Raw genomic sequence first — 6,513 nt, 5'->3', positions numbered from 1 at the left:
GTCATGTATTCACTGTGCAGGGTCTAACCCGCTTGTTATTATATTTGCCTGGTTCACCGGGTAATGCTAGGGCCCCGGTAACTGTTAGCCCAATGAGCTTTGGCATTTGAGATAGCTGTTAGCTCAACTAGCATTAGCATAGCCCAGTGTTTCTCAATCCTGGTCCTGGGGACCCCCTTGCCCTGCATGTTTTAGATGTTACCTCACTCCAGCACACCTGATTCAAATGAATGGCTCGTTATCAGGCTCGAGCAGAGCTTGATGATGAGCTGATCATTTAAATCAGGTGTGTTGGAGTCAGGAACATAAAAAACATGCAGGGCAGGGGGTCCCCAGGACCAGATTTGAGAAACACTGGCATAGCCTATCATTCGTAGAACAAAACAAACAAAAACAAGTTACTCCACATACACAACGTCAACAGCTGGGCCCTGTTCTACGAAGCAAGTTCAGTCTAGCGAGATAGCCTTGGAGCTACCTCGCTGAACTGAGCGCGGTAGCCGGCAATCTCGCTACACGGTTTTACAACGCTGGTTATCAACCTCATAAGTGGATCCAGCTAGGCAATGAGCGCGTGCACAGATATAAGGCGGAGCCCGCTGCATCTGACCAATCGCGAACTTGGAGCAGTCTGGAGTGTGAGAGCAGGCGGAGAGAGAAGGAGCACATACTTCACTCAGGAGGAGCAGGAGGTGATCATGAGGAAGTATGACGAGGTGAAACATGTAATTAACGTTAAAAGCAGCACTGTCGCCGCTGCTAAAGCACGGAAGGAGTGCTGGCAGAAAATTGCTGACAGTCTAAATGCGTAAGTGTAGTGGTGTAGTGCAAATAAAATATTTTGTGCCATTATCATCCTGAAATAGCACTGTTCACCATGCACTTTTACTGTAACATGCAACAAACTAATTTATTTCTTAGATGAATGTATTCATTTGTTCATTCCTATCGTGTTTACATTTTTTGTGTGATATGTAGCCCACATGAGCCCTACATGAATCCCTGTCACAATTTTAAAACGGGCGATAAAATATTGTCATGGAACACAAGTGTTGGCATTGAAGATCTTATTGCGGCAATGAGAGTTCTTCATTCCCTTTAACTAGGCTACCTGTAGAAAGTGTCATGTACTACCAACCCCTCCCTGGAAAACCGGTACCTTTCATAAAGGTGGTCATCCCAAAAAGAGAGTGGGTCGGGCTCCGATGTCCACGGGATCCTCTAAGAACGGACAAGCCATTTTTTCGTGAGGGCTCATTGGTCAGTGGGCGGGGTTTTAATAGTCCGCGAGTTCAATCTGGAACCTAACCTGCCCCGGAGCAGGTTAGCCGTTCAGCGTACGTTGCCATGGAGACTCGCCTCGCTGAGGAGTGATCCCGTGTCGTAGAACAGGGAATCCGAAACCTATCCTCAAAGCTACCTCGCTAGGCAGTAATCCTGCTTCGTAGAACAGGGCCCTGATGGTGCTTGGTGGAAACAACACGTGTAAAAAACGATATCAATAAGTTACATTTATACATTGCTGTCAGAGGATGAAATGAGTGCGTTGAGTGTCCACAGCTGCATACTCAAAATCCGGGCCGATTTGAGTACATCATCCTGGTACTTTTGCATACTCATTTCTCGCATACTATGCATACTATGCATACTATGCATACTATGCATACTGATTTTCATTTTGACGCAGTATACTCAAAATTTTGAGTATTTGAGTATGGAAGTATGCGATTTGGGACGCACTATACGAGTACGAATTGAAAAGTGCTGAAATGACGTCACTGAGGTCACAGGTCGCAGGAAAAGCAATCGATCTCCTCTAACCGCACATGCCCAAGCCACAGAGGTAAACATGGAGCAGAATACGGACGGAGACAGCCTCCAGGGTGCCTCCAGCTCCAGAGAAACACAACAGGTAACGTTTATCATAACATTTAGATTGTAAATAAAGGTATTTTAGAGTCACACACCTATTGCTTTAACGAGCAAGCTAAAGACTCGTCTTGTCTGCAAGAGATTGCGGGGCGGGAGACGTGGATCATTCAGCCCAGAGAGGTTACTGTGGAGAAAAGGGAGTTTGTACTCTCCATGTAACAACTAAAAAGTCATTTTTCGCATATCACAACTAGTCCGAGCTGGTTAAATAAGGCAAAAATTATACCAGCATTGACCTCTTCGACAAACAAAGGCGGCGGTTTAACAGTCAGAACAGAGACATAGGTGCAAATCCCGGGGGGGGACGCAGGGGTCATGTCCCCCCATTCTATAAAGTTGTCCCCCCTAAAAAATCCAGTTGTAATTAATTTTCTAATAGTAAGGTTTTTTTTTTCAATGGTGTAATATAAGTCATGCTACTTAAAACACAATGATTGACGAGTTTAACTATTGAAAGATCACACACACACACACCCCTCCCTGCACGATCCTTGCAGTGGTTTGATCCAATCTATTTCTCCCGGCACGGATGCTGCAGCCGCGCACACACGCGCACACAAATAAACGCATACAGACAGAGCGGAGGGTCGCGGTCAAGTAAGTAGCTTTCACTGAAAGACTTATCAATCATAACTTCACTTGTTAAACAGACACACAGAGAAAATGAAAAACAAATGTCAACTCCTTTTTCTGAAGTCTGACAGTATGCTTAAAAAAAAAAAAAGGCGCTGATTGAGCCTCCATCCGATGTGGTGCGCACACACAGACACAGACTACAGAGCGCCAAGGATCGTGATTAAGTGCATTAAAACACTGAACAATGTATAAGTTAATTATCACACCGTTTGTTGCTGGCTGGCAAACAGCCTCTCCTCTATGATGCAAAGAAGGCTGTGACAGATAAGACAGACAGGTGACATGCTGACATCCTCGTCCTCTCACTTATGACACAAATATTAAAACTATTTAAGATGCCTCTAGTGAGATAGAGGCATCTCTAGTGAGATTTATGAATTCATAGATGAAGCCATTATTTATTAAAGTCTTATGTTCTATTCTAGATTTATTGATTTAAAAATAAAGTAGTTATGACTGTGGCTTAGATCTTGAATAGATACGGTTTCTAATTCCATTCTGACTGTTAATCTTAACCCCCTATTGTCCTTCAATTAAAATCAACACTTTTTTCATGAATTTGGATATGAAATACTAATTATTGAGTTCATAGTGTTGTGGACGTGTTGCTTCCACATTCATGCCAAAACATTTTTTCATGAACTAAAGGAAAACTAAATCTAGGCTGATTATCCATATTTTGGACTAGTCACTGTTTAATATCACAATATAAAACAACACAGCAAAAATTATAGCATTTATTTTTATCCCCCCCCCCCCCCCCCCCCCCCCCCCCCCCAGGAATCAGTCTCTGAAATTTTACTGTTTATTGTCCCCCCCAACTCTTGAGCTGGAGGCACCCAGGAGGCGGGAGGCGAGATTTTTTTCCCAAGGATGAAATCGGAAAATCCACGCCCCCAACCCATGTGATTGGTTCCTGCAGCATCTCTTCTTCTTCTGTGTATTCCTGCTGATTTGGCATTGAGTGCATTACATGCAGCACCATCGGTCTCCGGGGGAAATGAGGCGCCTCGCAGGTGGTTTACATTTAACCATCAGAATGATATATAAAATCAGAACAAGAAAGAAACACGCTAAAATCGCGCAGATTTGAATATTTTCCTGTTGCAGTGGCTATCTTTTTTTAGCATTGCAAGCCAGGAGGCGAAGACTCAAAAAGTCCTCTTTGGAGGTTAGAAATTATGTTAAAGTAAAATATTCTGCACTTAAATTGCGTTCTGTAACAGCATTATCTGTATACTATTTTGCATCTAGTGGAAATGCGCCCCTACCTTCCAAAGCTGATGCGGTTTTCCTTCAAAACGTTTCGGCTAAATATGGTTCTGACTGATGGAGTATTGGTTCACTTCAAGGAAGCCCTGTAGTATCCTATTAACTGAAGATCTATGCATTATTATCTAGTTATGCAGTTTGGGTTAGTAGTTATGGTGGTGATAATGGTGATGATGAAGTGAACATATTTATAATCAAACGAGGCCTGTTTGTAGAACACTGTTAATGAGATGAAATGCAGCTCAAAGTGCTTCAGAGTTTAACAGAAAAAAAGAAATGATTAACCAAGCTGATTTTTTTAATGAAAAGTAAAAGCATCAAACTAAAAAAGCGTCAAAGTTTAATAACACTTTAAATTTCACACTACTATAGAATTACCACATGTTACATTTCAATTCAAGAACTTAACACTTTCAGCACAGCGTGATGGGAGTGGCGATGTAATTGCAGTGAAAGTTTAAAGACCATTCGAGCATTCGAGGTAGAAGCCTGTGGAAGTGAGAGACTTTGCAGGAACCAATCACATGGATAGGGGGCGTGGATTTCCTGATTTCATCCTAGGGAAAAAAAAACTCGCACCCAGGAGGCTGTCTCTGTCCGTATCCACTCCATGTTTACCTCTGTGGCTTGGGCATGTGCGGTTAGAGGAGATCGATTGCTTTTCCTGCGACCTGTGACCTCAGTGACGTCATTTCAGCACTTTTCGATTCGTACTCGTAGGCTTGGATTCTTTTCGTAGGGAAGAATTCGTAGTCGTAGAAAGTAGAGTTGTATTCATAAGACTTTGCACTCATATAAAAACAACTGTAACCTGAACCCAGTTTCACAGACTTACAGTGACAGCAGACTGACAGCAGATTTTTGTGTAAAATAACTTTATTGATACAGAAATTTTTGAAATTACAAATACGAATCATTAATTACGCATACGTCTTTTTTGACGAATCATTAATTACGCATACGTCCTTTTTGACGAATCATTAATTACGCATACGTCCTTTTTGATGAATCATTAATTATGCATAAGTCCTTTTTGACAGCTTCCTTACACCATACTTAGTCAGAAAATCAGCAGGCCCCTTAGTCAGAAAATCAGAAGGCTCCTTAGTCAGAAAATCAGAAGGCTCCTTAGTCAGAAAATCAACAGGCCCCTTAGTCAGAAAATCAGAAGGCTCCTTAGTCAGAAAATCAGAAGGCTCCTTAGTCAGAAAATCAGAAGGCTCCTTAGTCAGAAAATCAGAAGGCTCCTTAGTCAGAAAATCAGAAGGCCCCATTAGTCAGAAAGTCAAAAGGCCCCTTAGTCAGAAAATTAGAGGGCCCCTTAGTCAGAGAATAAGAAAGCTGCTTAGTGAAAAAAAGTGTTATTTAAATCCTGTTCAAGGTCTGTTATCAAAATAATGCTTTACCGTCCCACTACTGTTGTCTGAAGCCATGCCTGAGGAGGAGACAGCTGTAGAGTATTTTTCCACACACAGGCTCACTTTTTCATCTAACTCTCAATAATTCACACTACAGCACATGAAGAACTCTGCAGGACTCGTGAGAAATTAGTGAGTTGTCCAGTGTGACTTCACTCAGTACCCGCTAGATGGCGACATAAAGCCATGTTTGTTAGCTGCTTCATCTTCAGTAACAGTTGTGCCAGGTGATGTAAATCTGATGAGATTAAAATAAAAGCAGAGAAAACTGCTGCTGAGCTAGATTTAAATTAAATCTTCATTTTACTAAAATGAAGGAGTGACCAACAAGAAGGTCAGTGATCTTAAAACCTTACAAATAAGAAATCAGGAATGATGATGGTGATACTGCAGATATAAACTGCACAGAGGGAAGTCTTAGATGAAATGTTGGGACGAGCTCTCTCAGGTGTGTATGGTCTCTGATTGCTTGAAGATGAGTGTTGATTGACTCTTTAATGGCTTTCCTTTCTTTGATGGTGGCTGGATGAACAGGTTTGTTTTGTTTTCTATAAGACTTTCTACTTTAACGCTTAAATACACATGTGATGGATTTGATTCAGTAAGGAAACGTTTTCATGTTGGAACTAAGCCGTTTTGTTTTGTTTTGTTATTATGCATGTTTTCTCACATAAAGTCTGCCCCATGAAGTTGTACCTTACTCTGATCTAATCTGAAATATTATAACGTAATTTTAACTTGTAATGTAAAATATGTTATACTCATGAATAATGCAATATAATGGGATGTAATCATGGATTATCTTTGTGGTGGAGGTGATGTCAGTGTTGTCACTACCTGGAGCTGGTACCTGGGTCTGTTGAGAGCCCATGGATATGATGGACGGTGGGAGGGACACCAGAGACACCTGATCCTGTATATGTTTCCATAGCCAACCATGTCTTTCTTGGAATGCGGCATGTAAACTGGATGCTGATTGCTGCATCAGCTACGCGATAGAGTGGCAAAGAAAGAAGAAGAAAAACACGACACCTAGCTCCACCTTCTGGGGTAAGATCAGTATCTCTGACAGCCCAACAGAAAGGTACCAAAAAGCGACATGGTAAGGGTCAGTAATTTGGGGACCTGTTCTGGTTTTAGACAAAGGAAACGCCACAAAATGCGTGCTGTATTTAGACGCACCAAACTGAACTGCCTGGTGTAAACGGGGCTAAAGAGAACATCCCTGACATCCACACTCTCATACTGGCCCAGG

This window comes from Halichoeres trimaculatus, unplaced genomic scaffold (assembly GCF_033239565.1).
Source record: "Halichoeres trimaculatus isolate MK-OKI-2021-1 unplaced genomic scaffold, fHalTri1.1 fHalTri1_scaffold_14, whole genome shotgun sequence".
NCBI classification, from domain to species: Eukaryota; Metazoa; Chordata; class Actinopteri; order Labriformes; family Labridae; genus Halichoeres; species Halichoeres trimaculatus.
Note: the sequence above shows the minus strand (reverse complement) of the source record.